General features: G+C 43.8%; 1 protein-coding gene across 6 annotated transcripts in view; it reads left to right on the forward strand.

The window, feature by feature from the left end:
* Positions 1 to 14,352, forward strand: part of LOC106582941 (calcium-dependent secretion activator 1) — a 184,478-nt gene that overhangs the window by 42,123 nt on the left and 128,003 nt on the right. The gene's annotated exons all lie outside the window — the stretch shown is intronic.

Below are 14,352 nucleotides of genomic sequence, written 5' to 3' on the forward strand. Positions count from 1 at the left end.
AGTGTGGGTGGTGTGAAGGGCACTATGGAGGCAGAACAATAGATGAGTGTGACTACCAAGGTACTGTGCTAACGGCAATCATATTGTATCATAGAGAATGGAATGGATAGCTATTGATCATTGTTGAATGGAGAGGGTGGGCTGAGAAGTAGGCAGCCAGAATAATAGGATGATGGTGGCCTTTAAAGAGGGGGTCCACATGTCAGTCATACTGGGTTCAATGGAAGAAGGTGTAGTGAGCCCTTCAGGATGTCTTAAGTCATCATCCAGGCTTTTGTCTGTCCAGGATTAACCATTCAGTTGCCACACACACAGGACGCTGGCCAAGGGCGGCAGGTAGCCTTGCAGTTAAGAGCGTTGGGCCATTAACCAAAAGGTTGCTGGTTTGAATCCCCAAGCCTACTAGGTGACAAATCTGTAGAACCCTAATTGCTCCTGTTAACCAAATCAAATCAATTTGTATTTGTCACTATGCGCCGAATAAAACAGGTGTAGACCTTACCGTGAAATGTTTACTTACAAGCCAACAATGCAGTTCAAGAAATATTAAGGAAATATTTACTAAATAAACTAAAGTAAAAAATTTAATAAAAAGTAACACGATAAAATAACGATAACGAGGCTATACAGGGGGTACAGGTACGGAGTCAATGTGCGGGGGTACAGGTTTGTCGAGGTAATTTGTACATGTAGGTAGGGGTAAAGTGACTATGCATAGATAATGTAAATAGTCTGGGTGGCCATTTGATTAATTGTTCAGCTGTCTTATGGCTTGGGGCCTTTTGGACCTAGACCTGGTGCTACGGTACCGCTTGCCGTGCAATAGCAGAGAGAACAGTCTATGACTTGGGTGACTGTGCCTTTTTCTGTCACCGCATAGTATATAGGTCATGGATGGCAGGAGCTTGGCCCCATTGATGTACTGGGCCATACGCACTACCCTCTGTAGCGCCTTACAGTCAAATGCTGAGCAGTTTCTATACCAGCTAGTGATGAAACCAGTCAGGATGCTCTCGATGGTGCAGCTGTAAGAAAATTGAGGATCTGGGGACCCATGCCAAATCCTTTCAGTCTCCTGAGGGGGAAAAGTTGTTGTCGTGCCCTCTTCATGACTGTCTTGGTGTGTTTGGACCATGATAGTTTGTTGGTGATGTGGACACCAAGGAACTTAAAACTCTCGACCTGCTCCACTTCAGCCCCGTCGATGTTAATGGGGGCCTGTTTGGACCTGCCACATCCGACGAGCGCCATAGCCGGTGTAGTAGGATTCAATCTTAATCACTCTGGATAAGAGCGTCTGCTAAATGTTTAAAATGTAAAAGTAAAACATTTAGTCTGTAGGCCTAGCCATTCTATTCTCTATTTAAGACCTAGGTATCATTGTAGTCCAGGCCAAGATTGAAAAGACTTTTCTGCCGTTTCTTAATTCAATAATGTGTCCCGTCCACTCTCCTGGTTCCAGTTAAAAGGCAGGGCCACCCCTGAACATTAATACTGCTAGTGACTCATCTTCTGGCAGGGACACAGGAAGGAGTCCTGTCATCTCTATCTGTATCTGCCTCTACCACAGAATGAGGCTCGTCAAACCTATTGCTGTGGCTTCAGTTGACATGATGTTTATTTTCATGTACATTTTCCATCTCAACGGAAAGAGTGAAAATGAATGAGCTGTTGGATGTGCGAACAAATATCTGCACAGACTTGCTGTGTGTTACATAGAATTAGCCTCTGCTGTGGTTTGATGACAAAATTACTGTCAATATCACACACACACACACACACACACACACACACACACACACACACACACACACACACACACACACACACACACACACACACACACACACACACACACACACACACACACACACACTGTTATGACACATTAAAAGAGGCCAGGCCACGCCAGAGCATGCACTGACCAGCTGGCAAGTGTCTTCACTGACATTTTCAACCTCCCTGACTGACTGTCTGTAATACCTACATGTTTCAAGCAGACCACCAAGAACTCCAAGGTAACCTGCCTAAATGACTACCGCCCTGTAGCACTCACATCTGTGGCCATAAAATGCTTTGAAAGGCTGGTCATGGCTCACAACAACACCATCATCCCACAGTGGAGGCTCCTCATAGGAGGAAGGGGAGGGCCATCCTCCTCAGTGAATTTTATAAAAATAAAATTGTGAAACATTAAAAGTTATCCTTTTTAGATAAAACTATACTAATATATTCACGTCACCAAAAATGTATTAAAAGCACACTGTTTTGCAATGAAGTTCTACAGTAGCCTCTGCAGCACTCTTTAGGGTAGCAACATGGTGTAGCCGGAGGAAAGTTAGCTCTGGGTACATTGACTTCAATACAAAACCTAGGAGGCTCATGGTTCTCAACCTTTTCTATAGACTTATACAGTAATTGTGACAACTTCCCGAGGATATCCTACAACCTATCATAGCTCTTGTAGCATGAACTGACATGTTGTCATCCCAATTAAAGGAGCAGAGAATGACACTAGTACTGGAAGCATAAGCTACAGCTAGCTAGCACTGCAGTGAATAAAATGTAGTGAGTAGTTGACTCAAAGAGAGAGAAAGGCAACAAATTCATTTCTTCCAAAATTAAGAAGCAAGATATAGCAAGAGCGCTATATTTCATAGTATATATTTTTTCACTTTCACTTACTTAGCTAGGCAGCTAGCTATTTTAGCCTACTCAAACACCCGGCTCAAACAGAAAGGGATGCTATGTTAGCTAGCTGGCTATGGCTATCCAACCCTAGAACTCTTCCAAGTCAAGGTAAGCTTTTGGTTTTATAAATGTATTTTCACCCCGTCCCGCCGGTGTAACAGCTAATCTGCTTGCTGCTGACTGTACACTGTACTACATGATTGTAGCGGGTTTACTAACGTGTTAGTTCTAGTAGCTATGTTGACTACGATGTGACAACAATGTAGGCTGTGTTGTAGTGGTTTGTGGTCATGATATGAAGGTTTGGCTTGGAAAGGTTTTTTCACCTGGTCACAGACAGATGATATGTTGTGCACAAGTCCACAAGCGAAGGGAAAAGGTGAGAGGAGGAGAGCGCGTAGATAGATGTGAGAAGGAATTATATATATAACAAACTGTTTGTATGTGGCTGTTATGAAAGTGAACTGTGATCAGGGGTGTATTCATTGCACTGATTCTGTTGAAAAACGTTTCTCAAAACGGAAGTGGGGATAAATATACCAGAATTTGTCCGATAGAAACTCTTGTTGGACTGATGATTACACCCTAGATCAGCTAGATGCAGGCAAGAGTGTGCAAGACGGTATTGAATGTGTCACTGTCACCTTGATTACTCAAAATTATCTCGATCTGTCAACCTACTTTGTAAACTTTCATTCTTAGGCTAGGTTGTAGCAACCTCATGATGGGTACAGGGAAAATTTGAGTATCATGTAGTAACCTAAGCCTATCGTTGTTACATTGAACTGGGTGAAAGGAGTATAAATGACAGTCATCCAATATGCTGCAATAGAAATAAGGCCATGTTAATCCTCCCTTATCTTAAATTGCACCGACTGCCACTGCATCCCAGACACCCTGGACCCGCTTCAATTTGCATACCGCCCCAACAGATCCACAGATGATGCAATCTCTATTGCACTCCACACTGCCCTTTACCACCTGGACAAAAGGAACACCTACGTGATAATGCTGTTCATTGGCTATTGCTCAGCATTTAACACCATAGTGCCCTCCTAGCTCATCACTAAGCTAAGGACCCCGGGACTAACCACCTCCCTCTGCAACTGGATCCTGGACTTCCTGACGGGCCACACCCAGATGGTGAGGGTAGGCAACACCACATCTGCCGCGCTGACTCAACACAGGTGCCCCTCAGCGGTGTGTGATTAGTCCACTCCTTTACTCCCTGTTCACCCATGACTGTGTGGCCACGCATGACTCCATTACCATCATTACGTTTGCAGATGACTCGATGGTGGTACGCCTGATCACCGACGACGATGAGACAGCCTACAGGGAGGAGGTCAGAGACCTGGCAATGTGGTGCCAGGACAACAACCTCTCCCTCAATGTTAGCAAGACAAAGGAGCTGTTTGTGGACTACAGGAAATGAAGGGTCGAGCACGTCCACATCGACGGAGCTGTAGTGGAGCAGGTCGAGAGCTTCAAGTTCCTCGGGGTCCACATCATTAAGGAATGGTCTACACACCCCAATCATGGTCCACATACACCAAGACAATCGCGACAAACACCTCTTCCCTCTCAGGAGGCTGAAAAGATTCAGCATGGGCCCTCAGATCCTCAAAAAGTTATACAGCTGCACCATTGAGAGCATCTTGACTGGCTGCATCATCGCAAGGTGCTACAGAGGGTAGTGCGTACGGCCCAGCAAATCACTGGGGCCGAGCTCCCTGCCATCCAGGACCTGTATGCCAGGCAGTGTCAGAGGAAGGCCCTAAAAATTGTCAAAGACTCCAGACACCCAAGTCATAGACTGTTCTCTCTGCTACCAGATGGCAAGCAATACCGATGCACCAAGTCTGGAACCAACAGGACCCTGAACAGCTTCTACCCCCAAGCCAGTCTTTTGACTCATCACATGTGCTGCTGCTACTGTTTATTATCTATCCTGTTTCCTAGTTACTTTATCCTTACCTATATGTACAGTGCCCTTCACTAATATTGGCACCCTTGGTAAATACAGTTGAAGTCGGAAGTTTACATACACTTAGGTTGGAGTCATTAAAACTCGTTTTCCAACCACTCCCCAAATTTCTTGTAAACAAACTATAGTTTTGGCAAGTCAGTTAGGACATCTACTTCATGCATGACACAAGTAAATGTTCCAACAATTGTTTACAGACAGATTCTTTCACTTATAATTCACTGTATCACAATTCCAGTTGGTCAGAAGTTTACATACACTAAGTTGACTGCCTTTAAACAGCTTGGAAAATTCCAGAAAACGATGTCATGGCTTTAGAAGCTTCTGATAGACTAATTGACATAATTTGAGTCAATTGGAGGTGTGAACCTGTGGATGTATTTCAAGGCCTACCTTCAAACTCAGTGCCTCTTTGCTTGGCATCATGGGAAAATCAAAACAAATCAGCTAAGACATCAGAAAAAATGGTAGACCTCCATAAGTCTGGTTCATCCTTGGGAGCAATTTCCAAATGCCTGAAGGTACCACCTTCATCTGTACAAACAGTAGTACGCAAGTATTAACACCATGGGACCACACAGCCGTCATACTGCTCAGGAAGGAGAGGAAAAAGGGTTATGCTTGCAAGCCGAAGACACCATCCCAACCGTGAAGCACGGGGGTGGCAGAATCATGTTGTGGGGGTGCTTTGCTACAGGAGGGACTGGTGCACTTCACAAAATAGATGGCATCATGAGGAATTGAAAATTATGTGGATATATTGAAGCAACATCTCAAGACATCAGTCAAGAAGTTAAAGCTTGGTCGCAAATGGGTCTTCCAAATGGACAATGAATTGTGAAACACTGAGTTTAAATGTATTTGGCTAAGGTGTATATAAACTTCCGACTTCAGCTGTATGAGCAAAACAGAATGTAAAAAAAAATCTTTATTGTTTATCCTATTGGTCTTTCATTGAAAATATTCACAAAAATCTAACTTTAATTAAAAGTAAAATAATTGAAAGAAAAAATAAACTCTTAACATAAAATAAATATTTTTCTAAAGTATGTGTTTATTATTGTCACCCCTTCATTCAATACTGTGTGCAACCTCCCTTTGCCAAGATAACAGCTCTGAGTCTTCTCCTATAATGCGTAACGAGGTTGGAGAACACATGGCAAGGGATCTGAGACCATTCCTCAATACAGATTCTCTCTATGCTTGTGGACTGTCCTCTTCAGCTCATCCCACAGGTTTTCTATGTGGTTTAGGCCAGGGGTCTGGGACGGCCATGGCAAAACCTTGATTCTGTGGTCAGAGAACCGTTTTTGTGTTGATTTTGAGGTGTGCTTTGGTTCATTGTCCTGCTGGAAGATCCAACCAAGGCCCAGTTTAAGCTTCCTAGAAGAGGCAGTCAGGTTTTGATTTAATATCTGCTGGTACTTGATGGATTCCATGATACAATGTATCCTAACAAGTTGTCCTGTGCCTTTGGAAGAAAAACAGCCCCACAACATCAAAGATCCACCACCATACTTCACAGTGGGATGAGGTGCTTTTCTGCATGGCTATCTTTCTGTCTACACCAAACCCACCTCTGGTGTTTGTTTCCAAAAAGCTCTATTTTGGTCTCATCTGACCATAGAACCCGGTCCCATTGAAAGTTCCAGTAATGTTTGGCAAACTGTAGGCGCTTATGTTTGTTGTTTGATGACAGCAAAGGCGTTTTTATGGCAACCCTCCCAAACAACTTGTGGTTACGTAGGTGGTGTCTGATCGTAGTTCTGGAGACTTTCTGATCCCAAGACCTAACTAACATCTGCAATTCTCCAGCTGTGATCCTTGGAATTTTTTTAGCCACTGTTACCATCCTCCTCACTGTGCGTGGGGTCAATATAGACACACATTAACAATCGGCCTGGAAGAGGACATCTCCAGTTGCTTTAAACTTCTTAATTATTGCCCTGATAGTGGAAATGGGCATTTCCAACCGTTGAGCTATTTTCTCATTGCCATTTCCTGATTTGTGCAGCTCAACAACCTTTTGTCGCATATCATTACTGTATTCTCGGGTCTTTCCCATAGTGATGGTTGACTATGTCACCTCATATTTTTACCCCAGTGAAACAGGAAGTCATGGTTTAACACTTAAGTATTCCTAATCACTCAGGTGAACTTAAAACATAAAATATGCATGGGAATATACTTCTGTTAGATTTTACTCACAATAATTTCTAGGGGTGTTTTGAAGAAAAATATTTATTTAATTTACTTCACATTTATTTTTTTACTTAATTTTACTTTGAATGAAACACCAAGAGGATAAACAGCAAATATATATATTTTTTTTTACAGACCGTTTTGCTCATGTTTACCAAGGATGCCAATATTAGTGGAGGGCACTGTACATATCTACCTCAATTACCTCATAGCCCTGCACATCGACTCGGTTCTGATACCCTGTGTATATAGCCAAGTTATCATTACTCATTGCGTATTTATAATTGATCTATTTTTCAATTACTTTTCCTTTTTCTCTCTGCATTGTTGGGAAGGACCCTTAAGTAAGCATTTCGCTGTTAGTCTACACCTGTTGTTTTCGAAGCAAGTGACAAATAAGATGTTATTTGATTTGAGTGTCAGATTGAGTGTTTGAAGGACAGAACAGCTGTAATCTGTGTCCCTACTCAGGTACCTGTCATCATGTACCTTAGGGTTGTGAGATGGATGCTTTTGAAGGAGATTGAGATACAGATGGTTCCCTCCTATCACATTTTGTAGCAAGCTGTTGTTACACTAATTAGATGAGTGGTTGTATTCTGGGGATTGCAGTGTAAGAATGGTGCAAAGAGGGCTGATGGATTTACAGTTGATCACGTGGGTAAAAGGGTGCATTTTATGTTGTTTTACGTTTGTGTGTGTGTGTGTGTGTGTGTGTGTGTGTGTGGACCTCTCCCTCTGCAAACTGAATACTAAATCATGACTATGTAAACATTTCTGTGAAGAAACAACCTCAGTGACTGACTAAATTAAAATGAGAGCATATTGTCTTCTGATGAATATGTTTTAGCCTGTAATGATGATTTGAATTAAGGAATAAATTGAATTTCAGCCCTGTTTGGCAGATGCGTGACTTGACCTAGGTGTGGGTGGACAGCGTGGGTCTTCTTCCTTTTCACCAGATGCGGTTTGGCGTTATGGATGTGGTCGTGCAGACCGCCTGCCGCTGTTTTAATGAAAGCACAATCAGCCTACAATTGGCCAGAATGGACAAGCAACAGCACAACATGGCTGAGGTGACTACACTGCTGGCTTCCCAGCAGTGAAACACAAAATTAGATCATCATGAAAAATAAATGGTATCTTTATTAAAGATGCAGTCCGGGATCTTAAGCACTTACAAATTCATAACATAATGTACGAATTGGAATTTGTAACATGTCATACGAATTGCAAAGAATTTGCAGGATGTAACATATCATACGAAATGGATGACATACTAATTGCGCACCATTTTTTGGAACCCGTTTTGGCTTGTGAGCACTACTTTCAAAACTACTGTCTGAAATTATATTGATATGAAGACCAATATCTCAATATACAATGAAGATATTTATCATACAAAAGAGACCAAATTCCGAGTGATGTTTCAAATGTTTACTAAGGGAAGATGTAACAGCTTAATATATACATTACGCTTATCCAAGATGGCGTAGCAGTCAGACGTCTTTGTCCCTGTCCTGTCGTGTCCTGTGTATATATCTTTTTCTTCGCATATCTTTTAAAAATATTTTCCTAAACTTCAACTTCTAAATACTCTCCTGCAACCGGCCTCACCCAATGTGGCGTGGATCTGTTTTTTTTCTAAAGTATTTCTATTTACTTCGGATCTGGAATCCCTCAACTGAAGCTAGACAGCTAACTACCTACCAGCTATCAGTCAGCAAACCACTGATACCAGTAATCAGCTAACCTCCCGCTCGGAAAGCTCTCGCCAGTCCGTACAACGTGACTCAAACCAGAGCATAACGGACCTATTTTTTTTTCTCTCCATATCCCCGGATTCCTACCGCAAACTCTGAACATTTTCATCTGGATCTTCGCAACTAGCTAACTGCAATCCCGGGTGACTACTCCTGGCTAGCGTTTCCATCCCGGAGCAAGCACTAATTAGCCTGAAGCTAGCCTGGCTAGGGCTCCTGGGCTACCACCGAAGCCCACTCCTGGGCTACAATATCCGGACCCCTTCTACTGCTGGTATGGGGCACGGAACACCGCCAATCCTCTACAACTGGAATACCGACATAATCTGCCAGAGGATTCCAACAGGCCCCTCAGGCGTGACATCCGCTGAAGGCCCATTCTGCTAACCGCGGCCTGCTAGTTACCTAGAGCAACTTGGAACCCTACTAATCCACGACTGGTCTATCGACGTCACCGCACGAAGAGGGAAAAACAAACTTACCTCCATCGCGACATCCCCCAAAGGCCCTTCTGTTAGCTTGCTAGCCCCGGTCTGCTAACTGCTAGCTTGCTTGCCCCGGTCTGCTAACTGCTAGCTTGCTTGCCCCGGTTTGCTAACTGCTTGCTTGCTAACCCGGTCTGCTAACTGCTAGCTTGTTGGCCCCGGCCCACTATCTGCTAGCTTGTTAGCATCGGCCTGCTAACTGTCTGAATCGCCGTGTCCCCAGCCAGCCCAACCACTCACTGGACCCATATGTTCACTTGGCTACGCATGCCTCTCTCTAATATCAATATGCCTCGTCCATTACTGTCCTGGTTAGTGATTACTGTCTTATTTCACTGTAGAGCCTCTAGCCCTGCTCAATATGCCTTAACAAACCATGTTGTTCCACCTGCTACATATGCGATGACATCACCTGGTTTAAACGTCTCTAGAGACTATATCTCTCTCATCATTACTCAATGCGTAGGTTTACCTCCAATGTACTCACTTCCTACCTTACCTTTGGACACTATGACTTGAATCTATGCTATCGTGCCCAGAAACCTGCTCCTTTTACTCTCTGTTCCGAACGAGCTAGACGGCCAGTTCGTATAGCATTTAGCCGTACCCTTAATCCTACTTCTCCTCTGTTCCTCTGGTGATGTAGAGGTTAATCCAAGTCCTGCAGTGCCTAGCTCCACTCCCACTCCCCAGGTGCTCTCATTTGTTGACTTCTATAACCGTAAAAGCCTTGGTTTCATGCATGTTAACATTTGAAGCCTACTCCCTAAGTTTGATTTACTCTGCCAACCCGGATGTCTTAGCCGTGTCTGAATCCTGGCTTAGGAAAACCACCAAAAACCCTGAAATCTCCATCCCTAACTATAAAATTTTCCGCCAAGATAGATCTGCCAAAGGGGGCGGTGTTGCAATCTACTGCAAAGATAGCCTGCAGAGTTCTGTATTACTATCCAAGTCTGTACCCAAACAATTCGACCTTCTACTTCTAAAAATGCACCTTTCCAGAAACAAGTCTCACACTGTTGCCACTTGCTATAGACCACCCTCTGTCCCCAGCTGTGCCCTCGACACCATATTTGAATTGATTTCCCCCCATCTATCTTCTGAGCTCGTGCTACTAGGTGACCTAAACTGGGACATGCTTAACACCCCGCCCATCCTACAATCTAAGCTTGATGCCCTCAATCTCACACAAATTATCAATGAACCTACCAGGTACAACCTCAAATCCGTAAACACGGGCACCCTCATAGATATCATCCTAACTAACTCGCCCTCCAAACACACCTCTGCTGTTTTCAATCAAGATCTCAATGATCACTGCCTCATTGGCTGCATCCGTAATGGGTCTGTGACCAAACGACCACCCCTCATCGCTGCCAAACGCTCCCTAAAACACTTCTGCGAGCAGGCCTTTCTAATCGACCTGGCCGGGGTATCCTGGAATGACATTGACCTTATCCCGTCAGTAGAGGATGCCTGGTTATTCTTTAAAAATGCCTTCCTCACCATCTTAAATAAGCATGCCCCGCGCAATTAAAAAAAAAATTGGAATAGATATAGTCCTTGGTTCACTCCAGACCTGTTTGCCCTTGACCAGCACAAAAACAGCTTGTGGCGTTCTGCATTAGCATCGAATAGCCCCCGTGATATGCAACTATTCAGGGAAGTTAGGAACAAATATACACAGGCAGTTAGGAAAGCTAAGGCTAGCTCTTTCAAACAGAAATTTGCATCCTGTAGTACAAACTCAAAAAAGTTCTGTGACACTGTGATTCTCTGATCCACTTCGACGCAGACGACACCATTCTGTATACTTCTGGCCCCTCTTTGGACACTGTGTCAACAAACCTCCAGACGAGCTTCAATGCCATACAACTCTCCTTCTGTGGCCTCCAACTGCTCTTAAACGCAAGTAAAACTAAATGCATGCTATTCAATCGATCACTGCCCGCACCTGCCTGCCCGTCAGCATCACTACTCTGGACGGCTCTGACTTAGAACCTCCTCCCAGCTGCCCACTGCTCTGAGGCTAGGAAACACTGTTACAACCGATAAATCCACTATAATTGAGAATTTCAACAACCATTTCTCAACGGCTGGCCATGCTTTCCACCTGGCTATCCCTACCCCAGTCAACTGCCCGATACCCTCCACAGCAACACGCCAATGCCCCCACCATTTCTCCTTCACCCATAATGCAGATAGCTGATGTTCTGAAAGAGCTGCAAAATCTGGACCCCTACAAATCAGCCGGGCTAGACAATCTGGACCCTCTCTTTATAAAACTATCTGCCGAAATTGTTGCAACCCCTATTACTAGCCTGTTCAACCTCTCTTTCGTATCGTCTGAGATTCCCATAGATTCTAAAGTCTTCGACAGCCTAAGTTAACAAACAGATTACCGACCATTTCGAATCCCACCGTACCTTCTCCGCTATGCAATCTGGTTTCAGAGCTGGTCATGGGTGCACCTCAGCCACGCACAAGGTCCTAAACGACATCATAACCGTCATCAATAAGAGACATTACTGTGCAGCCGTATTCATCGACCTGGCCAAGGCTTTCGACTCTGTCAATCACCACATTCTTATTGGCAGACTCGACAGACAAATGATTGCCTCGCCTGGTTTACCAACTACTTCTCTGATAGAGTTCAGTGTGTCAAATCGGAGGGCCTGTTGTCCGGACCTCTGGCAGTCTCTATGGGGGTGCCACAGGGTTCAATTCTCGGACCGACTCTCTTCTCTTATACATCAATGATGTTGCTCTTGCTGCTGGTGATTCTCTGATCCACTTCGACGCAGACGACACCATTCTGTATACTTCTGGCCCCTCTTTGGACACTGTGTCAACAAACCTCCAGACGAGCTTCAATGCCATACAACTCTCCTTCTGTGGCCTCCAACTGCTCTTAAACGCAAGTAAAACTAAATGCATGCTATTCAATCGATCACTGCCCGCACCTGCCTGCCCGTCAGCATCACTACTCTGGACGGCTCTGACTTAGAATACGTGGACAACTACAAATATCTAGGTGTCTGGTTAGACTGTAAACTCTCCTTCCAGACTCGCATTAAGCATCTCCAATCCAAAATGAAATGCAGAATCGGCTTCCTATATCCCAACAAAGCATCCTTCACTTATGCTGCCAAACATACCCTCGTAAAACTGACCATCCTACCGATCCTCGACTTCGGCGATGTCATCTATAAAATAGATAGACTGCATCCAGTTTGTTGAGTTCTATCACAGTGCCATCCGTTTTGTCACCAAAGCCCCATACACTACCCACCACTGCGACCTGTACACTCTCGTTGGTTGGCCCTCGCTTCATACTCGTTGCCAAACCCACTGGCTACAGGTTATCTACAAGTCTCTGCTAGGTAAAGCCCTGCCTTATCTCAGCTCACTGGTCACCATAGCAGCACCCACTCGTAGCACGCGCTCCAGCAGGTATATCGCTCTGGTCACCCCCAAAGCCAATTCCTCCTTTGGTCGCCTTTCCCACCAGTTCTCTGCTGCCAATGACTGGAACGAACTGCAAAAATCACTGAGGCTGGAGACTCATATCTCCCTCACTAGCTTTAAGCACCAGCTGTCAGAGCAGCTCACAGATCACTGCACCTGTACCTAGCTCATCTGTAAACAGCCCATCTACCTACCTCAGCCACTTACTGTATTTATTTTATTTGTCTTGCTCCTTTGCACCCCAGTATCTCTACATGCACATTCATCTTCTGCACATCTACCATTCCAGTGTTTAATTGCTATATTGTAATTACTTCGAAACCATGGCCTATTTATTGCCTTATCTCCCTTATCTTACCTCATTTGCACTCACTGTATATAGACTTTTTTTTTCCTTTTTTTTCTACTGTATTATTGACTGTATGTTTTGTTTATTCCATGTGTAAATCTGTGTTGTTGTATGTGTCGAATTGCTATGCTTTATCTTGGCCAGGTCGCAGTTGCAAATGAGAACTCTTTCTCAACAAGCCTACCTGGTTAAATAAAGATTAAATAAAAAGAAATCAAATAAAAAATAAAAACATTCAATACAGTGCAGTGTACACTTATACTCTTAGCTCAAATCAAATCAAGTTTTATTGGTCACATACACATGGTTAGCAGATGTTAATGTGAGTGTAGCAAAATGCTTGTGCTTCTAGTTCTGACCGTGCAGTAATATCTAACAAGTAATCTAACAATTTCACAACAACTACCTTGTACACACAAGTTTAAAGGGATGAATATGAATATGTACAGTTGAAGTCGGAAGGTTACATAAACCTTACATATACCTAGTAAAAATTCCCTGTCTTAGGTTAGTTAGGATCACCACTTTATTTTAAGAATGTGAAATGTCAGAATAATAGTAGAGAGAATGATTCATTTCAGCTTTTATATCTTTCATCACATTCCCAGTGGGTCAGAAGTTTACATACACTCAATTAGTATTTGGTAGCATTGCCTTTAAATTGTTTAACTTGGGTCAAACGTTTCGGGTAGCCTTCCACAATAACTTGGGTGAATTTTGGCCCATTCCTCCTGACGGAGCTGGTGTAACTGAGTCAGGTTTGTAGGCCTCCTTGCTCGCACACGCTTTTTCAGTTCTGCCCACAAATTTTCTATAGGATTGAGGTCAGGGCTTTGTGATGGCCACTCCAATACCTTGACTTAGTTGTCCTTAAGCCATTTTGCCACAACTTTGGAAGTATGCTTGTTGTCATTGTCCATTTGGAAGACCCATTTGCGACCAAGCTTTAACTTCCTGACTGATGTCTTGAGATGTTGCTTCAATATATCCACATAATTTTCAATTCCTCATGAAGCCATCTATTTTGTGAAGTGCCCCAGTCCCTCCTGCAGCAAAGCACCCCCACAACATGATGCTGCCACCCCCGTGCTTCAAGGTTGGGATGGTGTTCTTCGCCATGCAAGCCTAACCCTTTTTCCTCCAAACATAACGATGGCCAAACAGTTCTATTTTTGTTTCATCAGACCAGAGGACATTTCTCAAAAAAGTACGATCTTTGTCCCCATGTGCAGTTGCAAACCGTAGTCTGGATGTTTTATGGCGGTTTTGGAACAGTGGCTTCTTTCTTGCTGAGCGGCTTTTCAGGTTATGTCGATGTAAGGCTAGTTTTACTGTGGATATAGATACTTTTGTACCTGTTTCCTCCAGCATCTTCACAAGGTTCTTTGCTGTTGTTCTGGGATT

This window comes from Salmo salar, chromosome 22 (genome assembly GCF_965601325.2).
Source record: "Salmo salar chromosome 22, fSalSal1, whole genome shotgun sequence".
Classification (NCBI taxonomy): Eukaryota; Metazoa; Chordata; class Actinopteri; order Salmoniformes; family Salmonidae; genus Salmo; species Salmo salar.